The following is a 15,462-nucleotide window of genomic DNA, read 5'->3' as shown; positions in this document are numbered from 1 at the left end:
TGCTTTATGGAACATGTTGGTGTTTATAAATGCATGAATGAATATGTTTGGTCTCATTTGGGTATTTAATTAATTCATACACTCGATATGGATGCGATAAAAATTCAGTAAATGAATATGGCTTAGATGACTTTTATAAGAAATTGATGGATTATTAGAATTAAAATTACAAGTTCTTTGTTTAGTGATAAAGGAATCAGCTTGGATCTGTAACATATAGTTTATGGGAAATTATGAAAATACTCTGGTAGGGTAAAATTATGGAAATACCCTTATGTTGTAAGATGATAAGAATTGTCCCTGGAAGTTGGTTAATAACTTTGAAAAGACATATTGATTCAGTAAAATTTTAGATGTGCAAAAGAAATGCTAGTTTTGCTTAGGAAATATGGATAACTGGTTTTTAACCCCAAGAGGGTTTATGCAAGATACTAGAAGTCTGTTAAGGAATCATTTCGAGATCAGAGAATGTTCAGGAAAATAATTAACCATAGGATCTCTAAGTTATAGTTATTTTCGTTAAGAGTTAATACCGAAATTATTTGGTTTAAGAAATTTTGAAAATGCCCTTGAAAGGTAACAATAGTCCAAGTTAACTCTGAACGGGAAAATACTTTGAGGATTCGTATTTTAACTCGATAAATTATGGATTTAAATGTTAAGATTTTATCTTTGTACAGAAAATTCCTGATAATCTGATTTTAACTTCTGAGAAGGCAAAGGACCTAAAAATCTCCGAGTTAAGAATAACTTATCGATAGTGCTCTTTTGATAGAATTGTACAAAATGACTGAAATAAATGATAAGTTTAAATTCGATAATAAGATTGGACGGAAGGAAATGATTGTAATACACTGGATCTGTAAAATGACCAGAATACCCCTGGAATGAAAATGACCCAAGATCATCACCAAGCTCAGGAATGATTGGATATTCTCGAGCTTTGAAATGAATGGAATAAAAATGAGCACTAAAATGACCAAAATACCCTTATGGCCTAGAATAAGTAAATGTCTTGGGTTAATTAAGAAATCCAAATAAATATGGATGTTGTACTGCTTTTAAAAGTTATGGAACGCAGTTTAAGTGATCAACCAACACTAGTGATATATCATTACCTGAATGATATAAGCACCACTTGAATGTTTGTTCGTATCATTAAGTATGGATCGATGATAATTTTGGAAGTAACCAGCTTAGCTCAACTCTGGATCACATTCGGTACTAAAAAATGGATATTCGTTAGAGAAATCAACCACGAAGACCAAATTGAATTGAACAGAAGTACAATATGTATCTAAAATTCAGGAACGTCTGAATTACTCTAAAAAATCCCGAAGTAACTGGAATGGATTGACTGCTAAATGAATTAAGTAACCTTAAAGACTGAGGATTAAGTAAATGATTGAGACAAGATTGGAAATTTGGATGAACTTACATGATGTATCATCCCTATGGATTATGAACCATAAATCAAGTACGTCAGCATTTCTTGATATAGTTAAAACATGGAAATGAAATAAAGACGATTAGAATATTTGTTCGTCTCCTTAAGATCTGTTCAGTGATGACTCAGAAATTGATATATGGACAAGAATATTTGGTATTAAAGAGTAAATACCCTGGAAGGTAAATGAATTGACCAATTAGCAAGCATCAGTTCTGTGAGTTGTTCATCTCGAGTTGTTTGATAATCCGATCAATCGACATAGATTGTAAAGGCCCCGAATCTTCATTCTCCCTTATTAGCTAAAATCACTCTAGTCATATATGAAAACATGAGTAACTCAGATGTAAAGGATTATGAATAACTGCCGATTTCGTCAATTATTGAATTTTTTCCAGTAGTGATTCTAACTTCCGACATTCTATCAGTATACTGAAGATCCTTGTTTCTCTGCCTGATAAGATTATCCAATACCTCTGAATAAATCTAGAAACTCTAGTGTGTTCCCTATTCACATAAATATTTTATCTGATTTCCGATTTGGATTTTGATATGATACTTGACCTAGATTTTGATATGATACTTGACCTGGATTATGATCTGCTACTTGACCTGAATTATGTTTTGATTTTTGATATATATATGTTTACGAACGGAACATGTTTTATTTGGGGGGTAATGTTGGAGGAAGTATACCTGGAGGCTCATCGACTTTGTGCTCAGGGCCTTACTTACCGGCTCCTCGGCTTTGTGCTCAGGGCCTTACTGGACTTGACGGTGGGTGTATGCTTCTGGGGAACCTACACATTTTGGACTTGACGGATGGGGTAGTGTTCATGCTTTTAAAACATGTTACATAAACCGATTTTACTGAAATATTTTATCTATATCTTTTCACTGGTTTTACGGGAACACACTAGTTAACCTATTCTGATCTCCTGAATCTAGATATCCGAAATATTTCCATCTGAACTGAATACTATCTGTTATTACCTGAGATATCAATTGAACCTCAACTCAGCCTAAAATTATATAAATATCTGAACCAATAAGAAATTATATGTTTATCTGTATCTGCACGTTTTTCAACATCATCTGGTAGTTCTGTATTACTAAGCTTTTCGAAGATCACTTTATTACTCACCATTGCAGGTTAAAAGAATTATACTAGTGCATCTATCGACATCAGTAAAGAAGTTTTTCCAGCGTTGTTTACAGAGTATGGTACATGTGATTATGGGGCATGTAATTGTATTTTGTTTTATATACGAGTCTGAAAATTTGTTTTATTTATGCATACTGATAAATCATTTTATATGTTACATGTTTTAATAAAAGTTTTAAATTTTTTGCTATTTTTACAGTGTGCTGCTCTGGTGACCCTAATGTGACACTCCAGATCGGATCAGGTTACCCGCATCGGTCTGAGGGGGTTACAAACTTACTCTCAGTGTCAAAGCTTGCTAGGGACAATGATGTTTATTTTGAGTTTCAAGCTTCAAGTTGTTGTGTTCGAGATGATAGGTCTGGTGAAATCTTGTTACAAGGTGAATAACGAGGTGGTCTTTACTTTTTCAATTGGATGCTGGTGTTAGGAGTAGTGCTTAGGCGGAAGTTTATTATGTACTTAATTCCAATAAATTGTATGAACTTTGGCATAGACGCCCAGGGCATCCTACACATGGGACCCTAGAGCAAGTTTGCAAGTCACTTCATGTAGTTGTTGATAAGAATTTGAATGAACAATGTGTTGGTTGTTATATGGGAAAAAGTCATAAGCTCCCTTTTAATGCCTCAAAATCAATTTACACTGCTCCATTCCAATTGATTTATATTGATTTGTGGGGACCTTCACATGTTGCTTGAAACAGTTACAAGTATTACGTTAGTTTTGTTGATGCATGCACACGACATGGTGGTCAAAAATCCCATAGTTATGCTTTCAGTGTTACTTGCTCAATCTTCTATTCTTATTAGGTTTTGGTCTTATGCTGTAGTAATGGCAGTGCATCTTATTAACAAATTGCCAAAAAAAGTTTTGCAAGGGCTGTCTCTATTTGAATCATTGTTTCATAAGAAGCCTGACTATAACTTGCTCAAAGTCTTTGGTTGTAGGTGTTTTCTACATCTAAGACCTTATAATTGCCATAAACTTGAATTTCGATCACAACCATGTACGTTTCTTGGTATTAGTCCTCTACATAAAGGTTTTTTGTGCCTTGGAATGAATGGATGAGTCTATGTGTCCAGACATGTGAAGTTTGATGAGTGGCAGTTTCCATTTGCGTATGAGCATAGTAACAGTCACTATGGTTCTTCTGGTCAGGCCAATCGATCTCTTGATGTTGTGATGGATGTACATCGCTTGCATATTGAAGTTGTTGAGGTTTCAGAAAGTCAGCATGCCTCAGTGCATGAACAAGAGAGTCCTGTAGCTGATTCTGCTGGCTTTCCTAATGGTCTTGAGGACTCAAATAAGCCTCTGTGCCCTAGTGAAACTCATGGTCACTCGTTATCTCAAGAAGAGACTATTGCACCTGATGATCGTATGCAAGGTTCATCTATTAATCATCATTCGATGTTGACTTGCGGCAAATGTGGCATTTACTAGCCTAAGGTATATACTAGTGCTCTTGATGATAGTATTCCTATCAATTTCCATGATGCCTTGATGCCAACCAAGTGGGGAGCTACAGTTCATGCTGACTATTCTGCCTTGATTCAGAATCAAACTTAGAGTTTGGTTGAGTTGCCACGAGATAAAAGTATTATGGGATGTAAATAGTTGTTCAAGCTTAAAAGGAATCCAGATGGTTCAGTACATCGATATAAAGCTCGTTTGGTTGCTAAGGGTTTTTCACAGATTCCTGACCATGATTTTGTTGATACATTTAGCCCGGTTGTAAAATTTGCAACTGTTTATGTTGTTCTTGTAGTTGTAGTTGCTAAGGGCTGGTCACTAAGACATGTATATGTTAATAACGCCTTCTTAAATGGTGACCTGACTGAAGATGTTTATATGCAATAACCTCCAGGATTTGAACAACATGGTTCTAATGGATCACCTTTAGTGTGCAAATTGCAAAAGGCCTTGTATGGATTGCGACAGGCTCCACGAAATTGGAATGAAAAGCTCAAGAACTGTCTACTTGAGTAAGGCTTTGTAATGTCATGCGCTGATGCTTCCTTGTTTGTGCGAGTTGTGAATGGTTCATGCACTTATTATATCATAGTATATGTCGATGGCATAGTACTTACAAGAAGCTTGAATGAAGATGTTGATGTTGTTCAAATGCTGCACAAGAGGTTTTCTCTAAAAGATCTTGGGGCACTTTCATTTTTCCTAGGCATTGAGGTCAAGAGCAAAGGTGATGCGTTAGTGCTTAATCAGAGGAAATACATTCTGGATTTACTAGAAAAGACAATAATGCTTCAAGCAACTCCTACTTGCACTCCTATGGTAGCTGCAATGAAGGGCTTAGCAAAAGAAAGTGCATTGTTAACTAATGCACGTGAATTTCGAAGCATTGTTGGCGCTTTACTATATGTCTTCCATATAAGACCTGATATTGTTTTTTCAGTCAATAAAGTGGCTCAATTCATGTAAGCACCATGTGAAGAACATTTGGAAGCTGTTAAGCATATCTTACGCTACCTGGGTGGTACACTGGATTATGGCTTAGTCATCTTAGCTAAAGATACTAAGTTATATGTACAAGCATTTTCAGATGCTGATTGGACATGTGACACTGGAGATAGACAGTCGATGATTGGCTCGATGACTGGCTATGAAGTGTTTCTTGGCAACATTTTAGTTACCTGGGACTCAAAGAAGCAGAAAACGGTGTCTCGTTCAACAATGGAAGCTGAATATCGTAGTATTACAGAAGCTGCTGCTGAGGTAACATGGATTGATGCATTATTGAGTGATCTAGGGTTGCATTCATTGGATGATCCTATTATTTGGTGTGATAATACAAGTACAGTAGCCATGTCTGTTAATCCAGTATATCATGAAAACTCAAAGCATGTCGATATTGACATTCACTTTGTTAGTGAAAATGTTGTAGCAGGCAAACTAAGGGTGAGTTATGTACATGCTGGTTTTCAGCTCGCTGATGGTTTTACTAAGCCCTTGGCTAAGCATCGTTTTAAGTATTTTGAGACAAAGTTCGTGTTCAACCATGCTAAGTCAAAAAAGAAGAAGAAGAAGAAGAAAGACGGGACAATGTTAACTAATAAAAGTTGAGTGTAAATGAAGTTAGCAGTGGTAGCTAAGTTGTTGAGAGTTGTGTGAGGTTGTTAAGCGTTGCATGTGTGTGTATGAACATTAAACTTTCTGTTATGAGTTTGTTATGATTTTGTAGATAGTTAATGAGCTGTATAAAAAGGCTATAGCCTTCACTGAAATAAAGTGAGAAAGCAATGAACTCTTTTGCTGAAACTTCCACTTGTAAATTAGCAAGGATGTAATCCATTATGCCGAAAATGAGCATCTTGTATTGATGGATTAGCTACTTTGCTCGGTGATGATCCACAAAAAAATAGTGGGGATGATACTATTTGTTTGACTTTCCTCCCCTCCACAACCATCTCGTTATATTCTAAAACTAATAGTTACATGGAATTTATAAGAAACACTGTAGTAAGGGTTTATATGTGCTCACCAAGTGGATGACAATAAATATATTTCTCGCATTGAGATGCCGCCATTTTTTTATGGGAAGAAATCTTAGTTTCTTAACACTGACCTAACAAGGCGTTAAAGGAGTTGTTTAAGAGACAGAAACGTCGTGATTTTAGGTTGACCATAATCTGTCTATGATTTGTAACCATAATGACTTCGGAATGAAGCTTCCCATCTCTTCACGGCTGATTCCAATAACATTTTTTTGGATAAAGGAGAAAGAGATTCGTTGCAGTTGAGAAAGAGAGAGGAAGTGCTACGGTGGAGGTGGGTGAAAAGGGGTATTTTAGTCATTTTATTTATTTTTATTGTTTAATTAAATTTATTTATTCATATAATAAATATTAAAATTAAAGGGGCGACGTGGTGTGTTTTGATTGGTCACCAATTTTTTTTTATTTTAACAGAATTAACGATTTGGGGTAAATGAGATAACGATTTATAGTTGAGGAGACTAAACATCTTGAAAAATACTTTATAGGGCAACTCATTACAAATGGTATAATTCATGGGGAAATGGGTCATTTAAACCTTATTATATCCATCACTACATGTTTTCATAAGGATGTTTAATGAATCGAACAATTCAAATTCAATTCGATCAAAGTTTGATAAAAGTTTAACTTGGATTGATTTTACTCGAAGTCGAGTTCGACTCGGTACCATAACAAGTTCAATCGAGCAAAATTCAACTCAACTCAAAAAGTTTACGAGCAACTCTTTAATATATATATATATATATATATATATATTATATATATATTAGTATTTATCATAAAAAATATTAATTTAAAAATTATTAATTTACTACTAAATACACTACAACAAAAGAGCTCAATAGTGGTGTTTTTAAGCGCCGCTAAAAACTTTCCCGGCATATTAAAAAACGCCGCAAGAAGCGCCGCTAAAACTAATGCCACAAAAGGTAGCGACATTTGTGAACAAAAACGCCGCAAAAGGTCCAGCTCTATAGTGGCGTTTTTAAGAAACACACCACAAAATGTGAAGCTCTATAGCGGTGTTTTTAAGAAAAACACCACAAAAGGTCATGATCTATAGCGGCATTTTTAAGAAAAACACCGCTAATTATCTTGTCTTAAGTGGCATTTGTTTGCTAAAATGCTGCTACATGTTATGATATTTAGCGGCGTTTATGGTAAAACGTCGCAAATGTGTGGCATTAGTGGCGTTTCCTTCACAAAACGCAACCTGACTTCCAGTGACTTTTATTTACAAACGTCACTATGATTAACTGATTTCACATCTATCATTTTCTACTCTATATTACGCAAATTTAATAATTTTATAGCATTATCTAATAACAATAAGAGAAAATAACCTCAGTGACCGAAAATGCCTTATAATATACGATTTTAATAAACTTTTTTTGGATTTGTGAAAATGACCAACATATTCGCAACGCGACCTCAAATTCATAACGCAAACTCCAATTTCGCAACCCAGTTTCCAAATTCACAACGCGAATATGTGAATCGCATTGCGATTTTCTAAATTCGCAACAAAGAAGTCAAATTCGCAACGCGTTTGCCAAATTCACAACGCGAATTCTAATTTCGCAACACATGAAATTCACAACACATAATTAAAATTCGCGTTGCGAATTTCAATTTAACAACACAAAATTGAAATTCGCGTTGTTTTCACTTTAGCAACACATTTCTTTGAATGTTGCGAATTTCCACTTTCGCAACAACACACCTTTCGCGCTGCCTTTTTTTTAACACCGGAACACATTTCTTCTCCTTTTCTCATTATTAACATGTATTAACTCTTGTGCGGCCGTTCACCTTCTCATGCATTGAAGATGGAAAGAAGAATGATCATCAAAGATGTTCATACATAGACCCATAAAGTCCAAGCCAAAAAGAATTTCTGGCCTTCCTTTGTTTTCTGTTTAAGTCTTTGATCCTTTGGATTATCTAACATGCATCTTTGCTTCTTCCTCTAATAGTTTCAATGGACAGTTTAAACAAATTAACAATGCAGTTTCTTGTAACTCCAAAAATGCCATATTTCTTTATTGAAGAACTGAATGGAAAACATTAGAAAAATCAGAACAGTTGGGAAACAAATTTAGTACTAATAGAAAGCTAATGATCAATCATTCCAATAATCATCTCAAATTTAACGACTCTCAGACCCATTTTTTCTTTTCCTTTTTTTCTGAAACAAAAATAAACAAGTAAATGAAATTCAAGCGGCAGCCTTTTAGCTGCTTAGAAAATATCATAAACTTTTACCAGTTAATCTAGAATTTGACTAGTTTAGCTCAATGTTTTCTCGAGCTCAAACAATTCACAAATGTTGTCACTGTTCTTTAAGCTTCCAACTTTCCCAACGATTTTCGTAGCAACCAAAAAGTCAAAAAGCCTCACCGTCTCCTTTGGCCGGCGTCGATCCCGCACATCCCATTCTGCTTTTCTTCTAAAACCCCAAACCAAAATCCCACAATTTCCAAAACCTTTTCAAAGCAAATTATTGTTCATTGAAATTTGATTGAAGTCAAAGTTTGTTATGAGAAGAGAGAAAAGGAGAAGAAATGTGTTCCGCTGATAAAAAAAAAAAGGCAGCGCGAAAGGTGTGCTGTTGCGAAAGTGGAAATTCGCAACATTCAAAGAAATGTGTTGCGAAAGGTGTACTGTTGCGAAAGTGAAATCGCAACGTGAATTTCAATTCTGTGTTGTTAAATTGAAATTCGCAACGCGAATTTTAATGATGTGTTGCGAATTTTAAATTCGCGTTGTGAATTTGGAAACTGTGTTGCGAAATTGAAGTTCGCGTTGCGAATTTGTTGGTTATTTTCGCAAATCCAAAAAAATTGGTTAAAATCGTATATTTTAAGGGATTTTCGGTCACTGAAGTTATTTTATCTAACAATAAACTTAAAATTTAATTACGACACAAATTATGTAGAAAAATAAATCAAAATTTATAAAATTAAATTAAAATGAAACATAGTTCAACATTGTTCACTAGAATTTAGTCTAGGCTCTCACTCTTTCAATTAAAAAAAAAAAATTATTCACTAGAATAAAAACCGGAATATAACACATTTTCTTCAATCGAACTATTTCCTATCAAAAAAGGGAAAAGTAAACTAGAAAGATCAATATTGGTAGGCTTTGAAGAAAATACCATTCCTCTACTCTTAATCGAGCCAGTATGAAGAAGAAAAAATGCTTGCCTCTGAGTTGTCATGATTATATCGGATCAAAAAGAGACACCTACACCCTCGTATGTCATGCATTTTCCAATCAATCTTTACGACGTGAGCATTATAGTAAACTGATTGGTCTTTCCTCTCCTAAATTCCAGCAAGAAACACAAATTAACATAGAGATGAAAGATTATAGAGAGATTTAAGAACAATGAGTGCATCTATTAATCACCTGCAAGCACAACACGAGATTTCCAATGGCCACCTTATTATATTCAGAATGCTCAAATGGGATGGATCGCTCTCGTACTGCCTTCTTTACATTAACCAATTCATCATCCTCAGCCCCATATCCAACAAATCTGACCTGAACTTCCTTAAACAAATAATACATTTTATCAAATGACTTAAATATTAGGCTCAGTAAGACACAGTGAATGCAATAATATGATCCAACTAATTACAGCTTCACCAGAACTTAGAAATCGGTGAGTGAGAAATATATCAACATCATACATGCACATCAAAATAAACTCAGCCCATTATAAGCAAGCTTAAATACAAGATTCTCTCGACATAACAGAATAAATGCACTTGTATTCCAACTGTTAGTATTTCAATAGAAAAGCCTGGACAATTGTTATTTCGAATGATTTATATTCATTTGCTTACCATGCTCCATATTTATATGACTTTGCCTCGAACTTTAGTTCTGATAGATCAGGGGTCTTTTCTCGAGCTTGAGAGGCCACTCCTAAAGAGAGGGAAAAAGTTAGCAAAGGTAGAACGTACTTTCTCTAGAACACAAGGGGAGGTACAATTCAAATATTTAATACTTTTCAATGATTTCTAGATCATAAAGCAGAGGTAGACAGCCAAGAAAACAATTTTAGAATTTTTCACCAGTCAATATGGATGGCAGTGAACTCGTGCTTAAAATAGACACTCTTAATCTATATTGGTAAAAGTTCTACATTACAAGAAAGAGAAAGTAAGAACTAGGATAGTAAAGGTCATGACTTCAGCCGTGTTGTGTAAGAACGACAAAAGTGAGAATTTGTGATTATGATGATTACACAGGAAAATGCAATTAAATTAAATCTTAATATTGTATGAACATTTGGTTTATATTTTATATAACTATTTATGCAAAAAAAAAAAAAAAGGTCTCGAGCCATATACTCAATGTTCCCGAAACGAGGTAGCAGACTGAACTAAAACCTGTATAGGAAATAGTTAGATTGAAGAAACCGTGTTATATTCCTACCAGCGCCGCAATTTCACAATGATAATTCCCCTAAAAGTAGTAAACAGTCACTGTCTATAATCATCTAACACTAGAATGGCAATGCAATGTAAATTACATAAAAAGGATAATAGACTGGAATACATATATTACTCGTAAAAAAGGAAAGGGGATATACCAAAAATTCCAACGCCTCAGTTTTCATTACCTTACATTACATATTCCTCCATTTGTAGCAAAAATTACTATTGGAGATAGTGAGCTCTCTAAAGCACGATTCAAGTATGAAAAGCACTCCATGCCCAGCATATGAACCCGCAAATCATGACTTGGAAAACATAAGTATGCCTGATGTGCAAATGGGCTTGAGCATGTGTACGTCATAATAAATATCTCAATTCTAAATGTCTGTGCAAGCATACACAAAACATAAACCGTATTCTTTCATCTAAGTACATGTATCATAAGCTGGAAAGAGCTCAGGTAAAGAAAAGCACAAACCTCATCAATGAATAAAACTCCTAGAAGAAGCTCTGCCACACTTTCATCAATATAACAGTTAACAACTTGTCACAAATAACATTTATATCTCAATTAAAAGGCATGACATCTTTCTATTAAACAATTTAGCATAGACGCTGAAGTAAAAAACAAAATCATAAGCTTGTATCAAATTGAATAATCAACCCATTTGACTCGTAAAGTCATGTCCATGTAGGATAGCTGTAGCTTCTAGAGAGCATTTAATAACAGGGGATTACTAGAATTTAACAGCCAACTACCTGAAAAGAGTTAAGCTCTTATACTAAGACCATTAGGATTTATGAATTTACTCAAACAAAAAGGGATGGAGAAAACATAAACTTGTAATAGGAAATAGTGGCAGGTAATGAAAATCCATCACATTAAATTTGCAGTAGTATCTGTTTATCACTCTGGAGTCATTCAAATTATGATTGAGATACATATGTGGAACATCTCAAACTTATTCAAAACAAGCATATTGTTTTCCCTAGATTTTAAAATATAATGATCCTGCAACATGATTCAGCAAACCTATAAAAAACCATGTAAAAAATACAAGGAAAATTCTAAAAACTTACGAGAAAAATAAGATGCATATGAGTTGACTGAATTTTGCAGTACTGCTACTAATGGTTATTGCCCACAAAAATTACAGTATTAGTAAAAGGGTACTCCCACAGATTCTCCTAAAAATCATCATATAGTGGATACCGAATGTTCTTCGACAATAATACCTTATTTATTTCTTGTCGTAATTTGTCAGTGATTTCTGTCTTCCTGGGCTTCATCATCTGACCCATGGTTACAACAGACGGATGGAAATTACTTGAATATACAGTTACTCCAGCTCTCCAGCATGTCCCAGAGATTAACTATAAAAGCTATGTAAAAAAAAAACACATTTTTAAGAATGTTACGAACTTAATTAACAATGCAAGGGTAGCAATTCAAGAATTTTGGAGAATGAAGGTTCCAAATTAAAAAGATTATAAATCTCCAAGCTCTGTTTCAACTTCCACGCTTGTTGCAATAGAACACGAACATGATGCAGTTCACCTCCCACGCTTGTTGCAATAGAACACAAACAACATCTACAATGGCATTTCCTTGCATCACCATAGGTTCCCAGCTCTGTTTCAACTTCGATCTTTCGAAAACCCAAGCTCCACACATGCATCAATCCATCATGTAGTGCCCAAAGTTCAGATGTAAAAGAGTTATTTTTTAAAAATTTTAAAAAGTCGAAAGGGAAAAGAGAAGATGAAACATTTTTATTTTTCAAAAAGCGAGGGAGCGGAAATGAAAAAAATAGGTGAAGGGGAAAAAAGAAAAAGGGTTAAAGAGGCGCGGGGTTAGAAACTTTAAATTTGTGGCATTTGTAAATACAAACGCCACTAAAGTACGAGTCTTTAGCGGCATTTGTATAAAAACGCCACTAAAGACGAGTCTATAGCGGCGTTTGTATGAAAACGCCACTAAAGTACGAGTCTATAGCAGCGTTTGTATAAAAACTCCACTAGAGAAGAGTCCATAGCGGCGTTTGTATGAAAACGCCACTAAAGTACGAGTCTATAGCGGCGTTTGTATAAAAACGCAACTAAAGTACAAGTCTATACGGCGTTTGTATAAAAACGCCGCTAAAGTACTACTCTGTCACGATGTTTGTTGAAAAACGTCACTATGGATGAACCTATTGCGGCGTTTGTATAAAAACGATGCTAAAGTAACCATTTTGTGGTGTTGGAATGTAAACACCGCTACATGTTTAAAGTTAGTGGCATTTACTCTCAAAACGCCGCTGTAGAACAATTTTGTTGTAGTGACAATAAAAAAGATGATACATTGTTAATCTATTAAATTTCTAATAAAAAAAAATACTAAATTATAAATTAGTGGATTGTTACTTTAGAGTGTAGATTTAAAATAACTTCATAGACTATTTTGATAATATTTTGGTTAAATTGATTACTATATATTTATATTAATCTCTTTATAATATTAGTAGATTTTACCTATAGTTAAGGAAATAAAGTAAAAATTTCGGTGAGCTTAACGAGCAATGAGCACTGAACTTAATGAACAATGAGTCGAGCAATAAGCTTTCTTAACAAGCACAAGTTGAGAAAAAATTTCAAAGGACAACGAGTTGAATCGTGCAACAAATATTTTTAACGAGCACAAGTCGAACACTGTTCATCATGTGATAGACTCACTCGATAAACACCCCTATTTCCATCTAATTTTTATGGTGTCTCTATCTCTATTATTTCGGATCAAAATGATATATTTTATGTCTCGATCAAGAAAATTCTTGGCAAGTATTTCATCTTAGTACAACCTTCCGTCCATAATCGGATGAGTAATATGAAAGAATTATTTAAGTATTTTTTGTGTGAATTGAGTAATATCTTCGATTCTATTTCTGATAAATGTTTAACTCTTTGTAGACTCTAGAAGATAACCTCTAAGTCTGTGTGATAAATTTCAAAGGTGGATTGGAGAAATCTTTGACCATGATTGAGTTCTTATATAATAATAGTTATTAATTTCGATTCAGATGACCCTATTTGAAGTTTTATAAGACTTAAAACGCTGAGACATTGAGTATAAAATTGATGAGAAAGTCTTTTTTGAAATTTTCTCAATGGAAGAAAGATGTCAGATTTAGTTAAAAAGAAGAGTCAAGTTTAGTGTTCATCAATCCTTATGAAGTAACTGAGGTAATAAAACTTATGATCTATAAATTAGTTCTACCTCTTGAGCTAAATCAAATTCATAACGTCTTTCATGCTTCGATGTTTAGAAAGCATTGACCTAATTTATCTCGCACCATTTAACTTAAATTTGTAGAGATACATCTGCATTTGATTTATGAGAAAGAATTGATTCAAATTCTGGCAGTCAAAGTCCTATGAAGGAATCATAAATCCAAGGAGACCATTTGAGAACCAGAAGATAAAAATAGAGATAATACCTTCCGTTATTCACTTCATATAAAATTTGTAGATAAATTTTTTGAAAGGGGAGAGTTGTAGGATCCTAAAACTTAAACTAAAATATTTTTTACATCCGATGGTCGAAATATTAGTCTAAAATTCTTCTTCTTCCTTTTTAGTATTAGAATATTAACATATTTGGAAAGGAATTGAAATGACTTTTTTTTGCAAAAACTTATGTGAGGATTTACTCTAAACTCACTCCTAATAAGAGAAAGGAAAGAGGAACCTTTTTATTTCATCTTCTCTAATTTATTTTAAAAGAGCTTATGAACCTTAAGACAGAAACTCTAAAATTTCGCTAATCTGAAGTTCTAAACTCCAAATTGAAGGTATGTTTAGAAAGCCCAAGCTTAGCTCTTACATTTGGCAGCATTTGTTTCATCATCCAAGTAGAGTAAGTGAAACCCTAAATTTAGGGACATAGTCAAAATTATATTACGAGGGGTCAAATTACTTAATTTTAGAATAAATAGGGTCTTAAAAATAATTAAAACATAAAAGTTAAGAGATGAATGGTTTAGTTTCACTCAATTTAAAATTTAAAGCTCTTAAAAATTAATTAAACCACATAAATTTGGGCTAAAGACTTTTTGTTTTATTAATATGAGATAAGTTCAAGGCAATATCTGTTCAAAGGTAACTCTCAACCTTTTAACATTGAATGCTCACACCTTTGACATTCATGGTGCTCGAACCCGAGTTCTAAAAAAAATAACAATTCCTTTATCACAGAGACCACTTTATTCGTGCTTAAAGATTTGATTCCATTAATTTAGTAACTAACAATTCCTTTATCACAGAGACCACTTTATTCGTGCTTAAAGATTTGATTCCATTAATTTAGTAACTAACAATGTCCTAAAAAATAATTATACTAAAAGATTTTGGAAGGAACAGATGGCTAATTACAATTGTTTTAAAAAATAGTAAACCATTTACATATTTGGATTAGTTTAAATTATTAAGTTAATCATGTTCCAGATAATGGTGTAAGTTTGCTACGTGGCTTGTATATAGCTTTGATGGAGACCGGTAGGCTGAAAGGTTCAACTAATTGCATTCACTTGGAAGTAAGCAACCACATTTTGCAAACATTTTTTTTTCTCTCTCTCTTTTAGATGTGTTTGATAATGACATCTTTCTTGGACCCCCATTTTCCCCCGCTTTAGAGGAGTATTAATATGCCTTAATTTAAATCTTTTAAAAAGGGTAAAGTACATAAATGATACCTCAACGATAAGGTATTACTTTGTTGAATCTATCTTCTATTAAAAGTTACAAAATGATCGCCCGACTTTGGCATATTTTGTTGAGTCTCTTTACTATTAAAAGTTACAAAATGGTCATCTGACTATTCATATGTTCCAAACTCATACTTTT

The sequence above is a fragment of the Hibiscus syriacus genome, unplaced genomic scaffold (genome assembly GCF_006381635.1).
Source record: "Hibiscus syriacus cultivar Baekdansim isolate YM2019G1 unplaced genomic scaffold, ASM638163v2 tig00111330_pilon, whole genome shotgun sequence".
In the NCBI taxonomy this organism is placed as follows: domain Eukaryota; kingdom Viridiplantae; phylum Streptophyta; class Magnoliopsida; order Malvales; family Malvaceae; genus Hibiscus; species Hibiscus syriacus.
Note: the sequence above shows the minus strand (reverse complement) of the source record.